The 15,307-nt window shown below is 36.6% G+C and overlaps 1 protein-coding gene and 1 pseudogene across 12 annotated transcripts in view; both read right to left on the bottom strand.

The window, feature by feature from the left end:
• The window catches only part of ATG10 (autophagy related 10), a 223,732-nt gene that overhangs the window by 122,854 nt on the left and 85,571 nt on the right, over positions 1 to 15,307 (bottom strand). The gene's annotated exons all lie outside the window — the stretch shown is intronic.
• On the bottom strand, positions 9,215 to 9,915 carry LOC112653929 (transcription factor BTF3-like; annotated as a pseudogene).

Genomic DNA, 15,307 nt, shown 5'->3' on the forward strand with positions numbered 1-15,307 from the left:
GAGACCCGGGATCCAGTCCCACAACGGGCTCCCTGCACAGAGCCTGCTTCTCCCTCTGCCTGTGTCTCTGCCTCTCTCTTTCGTTCTGTGTCTCTCATGAATAAATAAATAGAATCTTAAAAAAAATTTTTTAACGATTTAGTCCATCTGCAATTTTATTCTCAGGTATACGATGAAATAAAGGTTCAATCTAATCCATTTTCCACAGGCTTATAGCATTAAAGTTGCATGAGGATACTAAAAAAAAAAAAAAAAAAAAAAAAAAAAAAAATTTTTAAGGACAAGAAAAGAGAAGAAAAGAAAAAATGTGAATCACACACAAAACCAAAAACAATTAAGCCAGCATCATGTTTCTCCATAGCAACTTTCAACACCAGAGGACAACTAACCAGTGTTCACAGAGTTTTGAAAGAAAGAAACTATGTCCCAAGAGCAGTCTGCCTAACCAAGATGATTGCATAGGATAAATACAACAAAGGATATTCTCAACATGAAACTGCCACCTATGAGAGCTTCAAAAAGAATTCTTCTTAATGGTGGAAGCTGGACAACTAAAATATAAATCAAAATTAAAATTCAAGGGTGAAAAAGCCAAGGTTAAAAAAAATCGTAGTATTGAATTCTAGTTAATTATATTCTCATTAAATACAGAATGAGAATTAAACAAGTATAGGCCTTAATTACAAAACAGAATGTGAATGTTATAAAGCTCAAATATTGTGTAACAAACAAAAATAGACAGAGGACAGGAAGGTAGGAAGGTAGAGTATATTATGCACATCATTCAAAACAGATCACAAACCAAAAATTTGCAACTTAAAATCATGAATCTAACCTCATGTTTTCTATAATCTCTTTACAGATCTTCTAAAATATATATTACTTGTAGTGAAGTACCTACTTGGAAGTTCTGCAGTTCTTTTAAGTACATTTAGTTTCTTTTCCTTTTTAGAAAATTAAGTAAATATATTTAATCCTTTAGGGAGAAGAAAGAAGGAAGGGAGGAGAAGTAGAAGGGAAAAGAAGGTGTATTTCTGACTATCTAATGGACTATGGTGGTTACCTGTGGGGTGATTTTTGAATTTCTTCTTTGTACTTTAATTTTTATAATGAACTTATGTCATTATACAAAGATAATAGTGATTCTTTTTCTCAGTTACAAAAAATCAAATTAAAAGTAGGCATTAAATAAAGATAAATAATCAAGGTTACAGGGGCATTGTACATCTTTTGGAAGCTACAGAATTGCATTTGACCTACAAACAACACACCTGGATATCAAGGCTATAGTTCATAGATTTTGAGCCAAGATCCTCTGGGATCTTTTAAACTTCTCATAAACAGAGTTGGGAGGTAGAAGCCTATTTTGTATTGTAAGACACAAACTAAAGTTCTGTGCATATTTAGGAAGTCTGATCTTCTGAGTAAACAAATCCAATGACCCCTACTCAGCCCCCATCTTCAACTGTCCCCTGCAACAGATGACTCTGCTAAGACACCCTCCCTTATGCTCTGGACAGAGGCTTCAGTGCCTTGCACACAGCAGCCATACAAATACTGTTGAGTGACGAATGGGACATTCTCCTGACTGCTCTCATCTCTGTCACTGTCTCTGCAGGCTTCTGCCTAAGCTTCTTTCTTTCCCCACCCGCCTACACATAGGCATCCCCCAAGGGTGGTTCTCACTTCACTCCTCCTCTCAGTCTAATTTCCCTGAATTATCTCAACCACTCTCAAATTCTAGCTCCAAAACCTAAAATGGGAAGTAAGTGCTAGACATCTCTACAAAGATGCCCTCCAGCGTCCTGAATTGGACATGCTTAAGTTGAATTATCTTCCACCTGCCCCTCCCACTCCTGGCCTATCTCTCATCCCTCTTGCCAACCAGTATCTCCTCTGACATCTCCAGTGCAGGCAGTGGCAACACACTTAGCTTCCTAGTCACAGAGAATGAGAACCTGGGAGTTGTCCTCAACTCCTTTCTTGTCCTTGTGTCTACTACTCCTTTTATACCTCCAAAATGTCTCTCACACACATTCCACCCTTCCTGTCCACACTGACATCATCTAATGCAAAAGCAGAACACTATGACGAAAACAATACCAGGTCTGGATTCAAAAGACCTAGGATCTGAGTACCAGGTCTGCTCTGAACTTGCTTTGAGATCTTGTACACATTGCCTAATGTATTTTTAGTACAAATCTTTATATCACAGGGTAACTCTAAAGGATAAATATATATCTATACCCTAAACTATATATAGTTTAGGGACAGTATTATTTTATATATTGTATGTGTGTGGATACACACATACACACATAAGTGTCCATATAAACACATGCACACATGCAAACATGTATGACATATATACAAACAAAAGACATATTATTATCTAGGCTGCTATAATATCTCATACAAAAATGTCCAATTTTAGGGGCACCTGGGTGGCGCAGTCAGTTAAGCATCTAACTCTGACTTTGGCTCAGGTCATGATCTCAGGGTCATGTGACTGAGCCCTGTGTCAGGCTCTGTGCTGTGCGTGGAGCCTGCTTAAGATTCTCTCCCTCTCTCTCTCTCTCTGCCCTTCCTGCCGCTACTCATGAGCATGTGCTCATGCTCTCATTCTCTCTCAAAAATAATTTTTTAAAATGCTCAATTTTAATATCTCAGTTCTCCAGGCAACCTTTTACCCTGAATGCAGGATTATTTTATTAAAACACCATTTATTTCTTTTTAATGGTCTGCAACTTGTTCTCCTTTGCTAAAATAAAACTAAAACTCCTTAGCATGGATTTCAAAGTGCTCCTTAAATTTCTGACCTCATCTCTGAGTATGTACCCTGTATCACCCATGTTCTACCAAAGCAGAGCCCTATAATTTCCTTTCCCCAAATATACCCTGCGTTTATAGTGTTCCTTCCAATCTAGAATTTCCATTTTAGGAAACTTCTCCCTTAAGGACCAATTCAAATATCACCCTTTCAATAATACCTTCACTGATCTTCATCTAAATAAGTGGCCCATATTTTACCTTATAAACATAAGGATCTTTATAATTCTCTCTTCAACTAGATGATAAATTCCTGCAGGACTGAGACAATAGTTTATTCACCTTTGACTCCATTAATTGTCAAGCCTAATACACAGTATACAACACATTTAAGGAACATGAGTAAAAGTGAATTGCACAAGTAGATTACTTTAAGCCTTTTAATTTCAAAGAAGAATTAGAAGCATATAGAAAGTTAAAAACATATAGTTTAAATGTATACACAATAAAGAATTAGGTCTAGATAGCTTTTTAAATGAAAATGATGGAAAGAATTTTAAGATACATTATTAAGCTTCAAGCTAAACAAAAATATTGTTTGGTGCTCCCTCTGCTGGCTTTGCAACAGCAATTTATAAATGTTGAACAATAACACTACAAAGAAGTAAACATAGATTCAGCTTATCTGCTCCCTGTATATACCTTCCACAAATAGCCAGAGTTAAAATTTTTAATTGAGTTCATTTGGAAATAACCCTATTTGCAAAAAAGTTGGTCTAACAAAACTGTTCATAAAGAGACAAAACTGATCTTACCATTTCAGTGATTATAATTACTGTCAAAATTCCTGTATTATACCTTTGTTTTTTAATTAAACCACTCACTTTATGTGTAAACTATTTCAAATTTTAGCTGAAACTACTGAGAAACAAAGTAGGATGAGATTTTTTGTTTCCTAGTTAATCAGAGCTTTTAAAAATTGATGAGGAATTTAAGAGGTTAAATTCTCCCTGTGTTTCTAAACAGAGTTATTCTGAGTACCCTGAAGGCATTTAATTCCAAAACAGGAAGCCACATAGAGGAACACTTGGTTACACTAATGTTATGCAGATCTTTTGGAACATACTTTTCTAAACACTTGCTGAAAGAACCTTTTCTATACTGCACGCTATCACATGAAGTCGGAGAAGGGTCCCACGGATACCGTAGTGCACTGACTGCTCAAATTGCCCTGTATTACTTCTCTATTTCCCTCCACTTTTCTTACTTTAAATGGTCTTCTGCTTGCTCAAAGAAAGAGTGGTAAGAAAATGAGCTTAGGGTCAAGGAATGTTTATTCACACAACACTGTTCAGTTGTTTTGGCATATAGGTGCATAAGAGCTATGATATGGCTTCTAGGAGTCAACTTAAAAAAAAAAAATCATTTAGAACTGATGTCCCAGAAAGATTAACCTGAGACCAGCAGAGACATCACTGTTAAAGGTTAGTGCTTTTCTAATAAATTCGTGTTTTCTGTGCTTTTAAGTGTACTATAAAATCTCTTTAATCTAAAACATGTTAAAAGAGATCTCACCCTTGTCGTTGAACAAAGAACAATAGGAAACCACAGGGAAGTGGGCAGAGCAGTGGATTTATGTAACTAAGTGGCATGGATGCTGGAGCTACTACCTCTGTTACTAAGCAAATCACTTAACGTGGTAGGCTCCATTTCCCAACTTTGAAGTAAGGGTTCAGACTACTAGTGATCACCAAGATGCTACCTATGATGTTGTGACTAAACAGATAAACTAGAGCCCAGGTCCACTTTAAGTGACAGGTATAAGGCAGGGAAAAAAAAAGGTGAGTGCACTTTCATATGCCATTTGATCTCACATACCATTTCAATACCATCCATGTTTAAAAAGAGCTCTTTTTCTTAAGTTTCTATACCAGTTTATGTTCAGTTATGTTTTAAAGAAAGTAAATGATCACTGAGCAATTATCCTTCTGTGTTGGAAATTAAGGTTTCATGCACATTCTTGATTTTCCATAAAAGTGAAATGCAGTAATATTAAAAGCAGTAAAATTAAAAGTCTAGTCAGAAGAAGCCAAATGGAAAAAAAGAGTCAATATATTTGGATCTGCTTATGGTTACTTTCAAAGAATTTATGAAAATATTTATTCCATTCTTAACATTTAGGCAGTAAGAATTTTGTTGAAATCAGCTTGAGAATGTCAAAATAGTATTTTTAATCTATTCTGCAGAGCTTGGGAATTATTTCTCCTTAAGAAATTGCCATGTGTTGGGGCGCCTGGTGGCTCAGTTGGTTAAATGTCTGCCTTCAGCTCAGGTCAGATCCCGGGTTCCTGGGACTGAGCCAGAGCTGGGATCCCTGCTCAGTGAGGAGTCTGCTTCTCCCTCTCCCTTTGCCCCTCCCCCCCTTCACTGGTTCTCTCTCTCTCTCTCTCTCTCTCTCTCAAATAAATACAAATCTTAAAAAAAGAAAGAAAGAAAAAGAAAATCGTCATGTGAACAAGAAAAAGATTTTAACCATGACAGTATGTTACTGATGGCTTCTTGTGCTAGGATTCACGATGTTTACCCCCACCCACCCTGGGACAGCTGAGATGAGAGACTGGTTGGTGAGTAGGTGCCTCCCTGTTAGGGCCATGGGGCAACAGCAGCCAGGCCCAGAGGAGGAAGCTGAAGGTCAGATACAGAGGATATTCCCAGGCTCACTGTGACTCTGACATCCAAAGCATGGCAACCTCTAAAATGCTGAGCTGCTGTCTTCTGAGCAGGGCTGTCAAATCTTAGATTTGTTTTTGGAAATTCAGCTCATGAATATGTCCTCTAACATTCAGAGGGCATCCTCACTGAAATGTACAATTACATATATGACTGTAGCAAAGAAACCCTTACATCCCAAAAGATTTAACAGCAATTCATCATCCAGTGATTCATTTCACTTTAAATTATTGAATGCTCTATTCAGAAATGATACAACAAGGTTTCAGAGCTGTAAATTAGCTGGCAGTTAAACAGTATCGAAAAAAAGGCATTCTGAAGTATGGAAGAAAAATATTCAGAGTATGTGATTCATTTTCATTTAACATAATATATATCCAATGTTGAATGAACACAGGAAACTTATGATGTGGTTTGTTGTAAAATGAAAACAGTGGTGCCCAATAAAAATTCTGCTTTTTTCATTCCTTATGGTAATTCATTTACCCTATTAGCCAATACCAGTGCAGTGAACTACTGAACAATTTCTGAACATTTCTGTAGAGAAAATTTCATTTCTGAATGAAATTACTGACATTTTCTGAGAAAATGTCAAGGAAGGCCATTTATCAGACTCCAGCTATATTGATGTCATTATGTGCAAATGTGTGACATCAAATGCTGACATTATTAGGTGTTCATCATAATAACTCAGTCCTTTCTAGACTCTATGATGCAGTATGAACTGATAACAATCAACTCATGCTATGTCACGTTTATTGCAAAACTCCTACATCAATAATACTAGACATTTTGAAATAAAAATACATATAAATGAATAGAACTTTAAATGTTTTTCCCATAGAAAATAATAAGAAAAGATCTTATTGATGATCATTCAACATAATTTCACATAGAATTTCAATGATAAAGCTTAAGTTCTGTGTCCCCTTTAAGACCAGTAGGTCTCTAAAGTTATACTTCCTTAGACCCTTGCCAAAAAGTTAATTTAAGAAAATAATGGTGTTTAAGAAAAAAACTGTTAGTTTTTTTTTAAATATTTTATTAATGTATTCATGAGAGACACAGAAAGAGAGGCAAAGACACAGGCAGAGGGAGAAGTAGGATCCCTGTGGGGAGCCTGATGCGGGACTTGATCCTGATCCCAGGTCTCCAGGATCATGCCCTGGGCCATAGGCAAACGCTCAACCACTGAGCCACCCAGGCATCCCACTGTATAAAGTTTGATCCAAAACCAATAGAAAATATTTTAGTATTATGTAAAAACATATTTTATTTATTTTTAAAGACTTTATTTATGTATTTATTTATTTGAGAGAAAGAGAAAATACAAGTGAGGGGATGGGCAGAGGGAGAGGGGGACAGAACCCCAAGCAGACTCCCCACTGAGCAGGGAGCCCGACAGGGGACTCAATCTCACGACTCTGAGATCATGACCTGAGATGAAACCAAGAGTTTGATGATCAACCAACTGAGCTACCCAGGTGCCCCTCTAAAAACATAGTATTGAACATGATAAGACAGACACCAGACACTAAAGGGGGCTCAGCTCATGATCTCAGGGTTGTGGGAACAAGGCCCCCATTGGGCTCCCTGCTCAGTGGGGAGTCTACTTGAGATTTTCCCTCTCCCCCTGCCCCTCCCCCCTGCCCCTCCCCTCACTCAGACTTACTTTCTCTCTCTCTAAATTAATCAAAAAAAAAAAAAGAAGAAGAAACCAAAGAATATGTAGTATATGATATATTTTAAGAGAAAAGAGTCACGGGTGCCTGGCTGGCTTAGTGGAGCAGGTAACTCTTAATCTCAGGGTTGTGAGTTTGAGCCCCATGTTGGGTATAGAAAGTACTTAAAAATAAAATCCTTAAAGTAACAAACAAAAAGAAAAGAAAAAAGAGGCCAAATGAATCTAAGTATAGAAGTCAGATTAGTGAGCAAGTAATGATTCGAAGTGGCAAGAGAGGGTCCTTTGGTTCAGTAATGTTCTGTTTTTTTATCTGGGTATGGGATACATGGGTATGATAGTTTTGTGAACATTGAGTTTAAATTAATTAATTAGAATAAAATAAAATAAAATAAAATAAAATAAAATAAAATAAACCCACAGGCAGAAGCAATGGGAGACCCAGTGAAGCCCACTCCAGGCATACATACATACACTGTAATTTAGTATGGATTTCTAAAGGAAAGAGAAGTCTTTCAGAAAGGAGGGAGACAAATGGAAAACAGGACAAAAGAGGGAAGTTGAGTAATGGATCTATTAACATACCATACCATAGATGCGTGGTAGAAAAAGAAAGGGGCAGGCAGGTGAATCCCAATCTCATAAGCACAAGGTGACAGAGCTAAACTAAGAGGTCCATGGGATAAGAGTTGGGACTATGGGCTCAGTTGGGTCCCTGTCATATTAGGACCTCATTTTAGAATGCAAAGAGAATCATAATTGTTGATCTCTATGTACCAGATACTGTGCTAAAAACTTTACAAAGAAATTATTTTACATTTTACTAGACCAAGGATACAGAAAGAGCTCAGAAGTTGTTTACTGAATTTAATTACCATAATCCTTACATAATAGGTATTATTATCCTTGAGTTAGAACCTGAGGCCTGATGAGTTATTTATGCAAGGTTTTAGAAAAAGCAAGTGGTGGAAAAGGTTTATCCCTTTTTTTCTTCAGGAGGAGCTGGGAAGAAAGAAGGAAAAGGCAAAAGTAAACAATCCCTCCATCTTAATTTAATCCTTCTTCCTGTAAAGTAAGTCATGATCTTTAGAAGGTATGGTTCAAGGCAGTTCAACACAGAGCCTATCATATTAGCTAAGGATTTCATCTAAGGATCAAGTTAGGATCTCCCAAACTAAAAGTTTTCAAACTGCATGTGAGATAAGACCTATAAGCCAAGAAAGAGGAGGACCAAGCAGCTGGGATGTAACAGTTGCTTCCACAAAACAGAGCTGAGCTGCTCAAGTATTAGGAAAGGGCATCAGTTACACACTGGTAGAAAGGACGGTCTCCCCAAGAGTTCCCCACAGCCCTGTCCTATTATGCCTTGTACCATATGAACCCAGGCTGAAGTAAAATGCTTTCCAGAATTGTTCTCTGTAACTAAAAGGAATAGATACAGATACTTTTGTACATATACATGTAGATACAAATAATCAAAACTATGCCTTGAAAATGAATATAGGCCAAGTGTGGTCAGTATTTTTATATTTTGGAAAATTCATTTAAGTCTCTAAAAGAGTACTTTAACAATGTTTACCATTAATAATACTTGATTTACTTATTTGGAATCTTGACAACAAAGTTTCTTTTTCTTTTCTTTCTTTCTTTTCTTTCTTTGTTTTTATAACTAGGCAAAGAACTTTATTGGCCTTGTTTCAAACTTTATTCCCAAGCTTCTTCAGCTTATTTCACTGCAAAGAATGAATCATGTATAAGCAAAAACTGAAAAGAGCTATAGTGTCCAAGGGGCTTGGGCTTAAAAATATCTACATTAGAGATTAGAGATCTACATTTTATCAGATCTATGAACAAAATTTTAAAAAGCAATTATAACATAAAATAGCAGCTCCCAGGGCACCTTGGTGGCTCAGTCGGCTAAGCAACTGCCTTCAGCTCAGATCATGATCCTGGAGTCCTGAGGAGTTCCACAATCCTGCTCCCTGCTCAGCAGTGAGTCTGCTTCTCCCTCTGGCTCTGGCTCTCTCTCGCTTGCTCTTGCTCTAGGTCTCACTCTCTCTCTCTCTGCCTCTCAGGAATAAATTTTAAAAATCTTTTAAAAAAATAGCAGCTCCCAATCACTTCTTCAAGTTTTATCTTCTTCAGAAGTTGACTCAATTCAGTTTGCTTCATTCTTGGAAGCTTCATCAAAATGCTCCACAAGATCTGAAACTTTATCATCATCACCCTCTCCGGTAGCAAGCGGTGCTTTTCCATCCACAGACTGTTTGGGCAGAGCTTCAGCCAATCTTCTTAAACTAGTCAGACTGTCTGCACCAAGCTGGTTTAACATACTGGGTAGCGTATCTGTCGGCTGCTTTGTGTCCGCATGGCCTGCGATGGTGAAAGTGTTCACCGCCAGCGATGCCTGAACTTTAGGGGTTGTTAAAGTAGATCACTGTTCCTTGGTTTGTGAACGTATTCACTTCTTCAAAACCAGAGATATTGCTTAACCCTAATTTCTTTGAGGAGAACTTAACTTTATCATTAGCTGTAGCTGTTCTATGAACCACCTCCCTTCAGTGAGCAATTCCTTTCTCACCAATGCACACTTGTGCTTACCTTTTGGCGAATTTCTCCTGGTTCATGATGGTTTCTTTGATCTTGTTGAAGGGATCACATGGGGGACTAGGGTTGGTGCTCAGGGGGTCTCCAGCGGACCAGCTGAGATTAGGTGCGCGCGCACACACACACACACACACACACACACACGACTCAAGATGGCAGCTAAAGCCAAAGTTCCTTTATTGTACATAGATCTTCTTCTCTTTCTGATGGAATAGGCATCCAATAACTATTGTGTTTAACTTTTTAATATCAAGAATGGGCACAGGTTTAGAGGTAGTCCTAAAGCATTTTCAGTCTACCTCCAACAGACTTATGGTACAGACAGAATACTATAGTTTAAAATCACAAAACTCATAACCTCAATATGTTAGATCTCTTAATCATAGAATTGTAAATACAAATCCAAAACACATGCCACATTAACATCCTAATATGTTCTGAAGAAATTCACATAATCAAAACAAAAGAAAATAAAAACCCACCATAAAATGACTGAAGCTATACATTCCATGTGCCATAAATATTAAAGTATAACTGTCTTATAGCTATACTAAATGAAATTTGGTTCAACCAATTAATACTTCCAGTAGCAAATTAATCAATAAGAAAATTCATAAAGCACAATACTTCAAGGGTTAGAAAGATTGCTAAAAGTGCAAAGTCATTATGTGTCCACAGAATACTATTTCACTAGTGCCTTCCATTAAAAGAAAATGCTAGCTTCTGAAAAACATGAAAACAAGCTTTGTGAATACGGAGTATTCATTTAAAGGAACAATTGTTCTTATTTATCCGTAATAAGTAGAAATCTAATTTTATCAAAATCTCTTAAAAGAAATGTTAATCAAACTAAAACTGGGCTGGCTTCTGTGTGTGTGTGTGTGTGTGTGTGTGTGTGTGTGTAGATATATATATATATATCTCCCCTCGGCACATAGTATCAGAAGGAACTGTACCTATCATGTCTCCCCCTAAAATGTCCCTGATAGGCAATTTTCTAGTTGCTTTTGAATGTTCAACAATAGTCACATTAGTATCTCTAAAAAAGCCCACTCAACTTGAGGCACATAAAAATATTAGGAAATTCTTCTCTATATTTAGTAAAATTTGTCCATTTTAAGCTCCTATCTACTGGTTTTATTTGCCTCCAAGGCAGGCAAGTGTGGTCATGAGACTAAGTTGTGGCCAAAAAAATGTCAGTGGCAGTATCTGTGCAAATTCTAGGAAGGCTTCTTAAAAGGGAGAAGTGGGGGCAGCCCCGGTGGCGCAGCGGTTTAGCGCCACCTGCAGCCCAGGGCGTGATCCTGGAGACCCTGGATCGAGTCCCACATCGGGCTCTCTGCAAGGAGCCTGCTCCTCCCTCTGCCTGTGTCTCTGCCTCTCTCTCTCATTCTGTGTCTCTATGAATGAATAAATAAAATCTTAAAGGAAAAAAAAAACTCTTAAAAAAAAAAAAGGGAGAGGTATACCTTTCCCCTACATCATACTCCTACTTCTTTCTGCCATCTGGAATAGGGATGTGACTGGAGGAACTCCAGTAATTTACCATGAGGTGATCTGGAAGATGGAAATAATCATTCGCTGAAGACATCAGAGTCAGAGTCCTCAATGACTCTGTAGAACAGTATTCCCAGCCCTGGTTATCCATCCCCAGAATTCACTTACACAAGAGAATACCCCATGTGTGTACTTGTTATCCAGAATTTAGGAACTTAATTCCTGACTCATATACTGAGTCTGCAGATATGTTTTCCATATATTTTTTAAGATTTATCTATCTATATTAGAGAGGGGGGATTGGAGAGGCACAAGGAGAGAATCTCCAAGCAGACTCCCTGCTGAGTGTGGAGCTGACATGGATCTCAATCCCATGACCCATGAGATCATGACCTGAGCTGAAATCAAGAATCATATAGCCAACCGAGTCACCCAGGCATCCCAACATTTTCAGTATTTGAAGAACAACATCATATTCTACCTATATCCTCTTTATTCTTAACTTTTTCAATTTCATCATCTGGGTCACCCTCGTTTATACAGGCTCGAGCCTTTCAGAATCCTTCTTAAAAGTCATAATAGAACTCCACGCATCCACCAGATGGGAATTGACCAATAGAAAACAGAGGGATTATTCACTTCTTTGTTGTCATTCCAAGATAGCCTGATGCATTAGCTTCTTTAGCAGTCCTCAAGACTAAAGATTCATACCTGGTTATAGGTAGCCAAAAAAATACCTAGTTTTTACTTTGTTTTGTCTTCTACTGCAAATACCTTTAAAGCAGGCTTTTCCTACTTTGTATACATTTACTAATTTGTTGTTTTTCTTTAATCCAAGTGAAAAATTTCAGATTTCTCCTTATTATATTTTTTATAGTCTATTACTCCATGCAATGGAAATAAACCTTGAACCCCAATTTTAGTATTCCACTTAATTAACTATCTTTCTTCATTAGCTTCTTGCTTTTGCTTATTTATTAGCAGGTATCCTGTGTTCCCACCAAGTCCTTTGCAAGAACTTGACATGATCAAGGCAAAAGACAGAGCCCTTTAGTGATCCACTGAAGATTTCTCTCCCAGTGGGCAAGCAGCACATAATCAACATTCTAGTGATGCTTGTCCAACCAGCCCTGATTCCCAAAGACCTGCTCCTTTCAAGAACTCAGGCCCCAGAACAGGGCCATAAGAGGCCACCGGTGGCATGTAGGAAGCCCAAAACCTGACTATTGCCATGCAGAGAGAGACTGGCAGGGTGGCCTGACTCACTGCACTGGGAGGTAAGTGTGAGGAGGCCGAGGCAGTCAAAGCTACAGCACTCATTTATACAACAAATACTTAGAAAAAAGGAGGTCTCTTCCTTTAAAAAGAAAAAAAAAAACTTTTCTCCTTAAAAAGAAAAAAATTATTAGTTCATTGAGTGTAGGGCGGAGACTTGACTAGTGATTGATTGACAAAGCAGTGTAAATTCCTAACTACCCCATTTGCATAGATATTGATTGCAGTGGGCTTCAAAAGACTGATTATGCTGCTTCTCAGATTTGAAATGAGTATCTTATACCTTAGCCCTACAGAAAAACCGAGATGCAAACATTAAAGAACTTAAATATGCACATGTGAAAATGTATTTATGATTAATGATAATTTATTAAGTGCAATACTGTGCTAAATTAATATATGCAGAGTAAGACTGACTTGTGCTGATGGAATTATCTTGTTTATGATTACTGTTATTGACTTTAAAAGAGCTACACTGCTATTTTCTGAACAAGAGGCATAGTTTAACACACACAATGCAAAACATTTAGATATTTACTGCATTGTCACTAATCATTAATTTGATGTAGGTTCAGTCATTGTAAATTAAAGGTTCCTGTATCTATAAATGTCAGTTCATTTATAAAAAAGAATATACAAGGTTGCCTGGGTGCCTCAATAGGTTAAATGTCTGACTTCAGCTCAGGTCATAATCTCAGGGTCCCCAATCAAGCTCAGCAAGGAGTCTGTTTGTCCCTCTGCCACTCTTCCCCACTCCTGCACACCCCCTCAAATAAATAAAGAAATCTTTAAAAAAATGTTTCTAATTTAAAAATTTTTATAGATTTAAAAAGAATATACAGAAAGAATATTTAAATATACATTTATTATTTCTGATTAAGAGAAACATATATAGCAAATTATAATACTTTATCAATTAATAATTTACACCATTATCCCTTATATACATCTTAACTGATATTACTCAATATATAAACAATCACTGTCTTTAAAAAATATTGGTATCATTGAAAACACTTTTTAAATTTATTATACTGCTGTAAGATAGAAGGTAAACTGGATCCATTCTTTTCTTTGGGGAGCTAAACTTTTTTCTTTTTTTCAATTAAATAACATTCAAGCTTGGCCAACAAATTATTTAGATTTTTCTTTTTGTGTGTGTGGTTTTTTTTCCCAATGAATAGTTTAAGAAAATATAAACCTAGGTAGGTTACAGTTTGAATCACTCGAGTAGCTTTTTATTTTCCTTTTGGTGAGGAAAAGAAGATCTACAAATTAGCATGGTTTTGTCTAGTTTTTGGTCATGGTTCATGTCAATTCAAGTCTCTACTTAAATCTAAATTAAATTAAATTCAAGATGTAATGCTGCTTTATTGTTCTTATAGATTCATTTTTCTATCTTCATTGCTGTCAACAAGTCTATGTGCTTTGGGTGAACTGAACAAAGTTCCATGCAATTTGGTCAGGCTGACTTTTTGGGACCATTTAAAAAAGAACTATCTACTCAGTACTTGTGAACTCATTGTTCTTGCAGTGAACTAGAACTACTTCAATAAATCTTATTCAATCCCTAAAAGGACCTGAAAATTTTTCATTGGTCCTATTAGCTAACAGCTTGGTCTTTAGGTCAAATCAAGTACGAAAGTCTAGAAACAATGATCCCTTTATTTGAAGAATGTTAAAACTAACATTAGCAAATAATTAGAAAAAAGAGGCTGAGCTCAATGAAAATAAATTCAGTTCACTATTAATATATATTTTATTTCTTTAGATATTAATATCTTAATCCTAAGAAAATACTAAAATGTTTCATTCTTGTGTCTCAAAATTGATTAATTAATCTAAATTAAAAGTATTCAACACCTTTACCTGGCCTTCGCTTCTAAGAGCCTGGGCTGAAAGACAGTTTTCTTGACCATCGTAAATGAGACAATCAAAACTATACAGAATCCAAATTGAAGGTCACAGTGGGAAATAAGATTTGCATAGAGCAACAACTGATCCATTTTCATATGGATCTGATCCTTTATTATTTTTTTGTTTTTGTTAAACCAGTTTTAAAATAGCAATTCTCTTCCTTCTGAGTTCTCCAGCTCCCTACACCAATTTTCTTCTAGGCCCACATCACTGCAGACATGGTATAATAAACAACACCCCCAATTTTATAAGATTGCTTTGTTTGGTTTGTGAGCAATATGAATGATAGTTTTAAAAAAGTTCTGCTAGAGTAGAAATATGCCTGTTATTTTGCACCCTCTAAGTCTGGCATCTTCAACTATTAAAATGGAGCTACTATCATGGGAAATTATTGGAAATGTATTTTTAAATTAAATGAAGAAAATGATTCATGTTACTAGTTTGGGTTTAGGTTTTCGACACGGCTATCTTGTTGCTGAGGTTGAAATTCTCGCAGCATGAATCTATTGTAAGTTCTCTTGAGACTTCTTTGGGCAAATATTATGCTGTAATTTAAGATGGTCCTAGACCTTTTGATAAACCTTTTCACATAATTTAAGCGACTGAAAAAGACCTTCTAAATACTTTGATATTTTACTACTGAATCATCATAGCTCTGTGACCTCTGATCTTTATTCAGGAATGTTTGGGTTTGGCAAAAAGAAGGTGTTTTTAAATTTTAATACTAGTATGTGTAGGGATAAAGGTCATTAGCATCCATGATAGTAATAATAATACTTTGTATTTATATAGCTCTTCCTCAAGAAAAAAAAATTCCTTCTTCAACAAAAA

The sequence above is a fragment of the Canis lupus genome, chromosome 3, assembly GCF_003254725.2.
Source record: "Canis lupus dingo isolate Sandy chromosome 3, ASM325472v2, whole genome shotgun sequence".
NCBI lineage: Eukaryota > Metazoa > Chordata > Mammalia > Carnivora > Canidae > Canis > Canis lupus.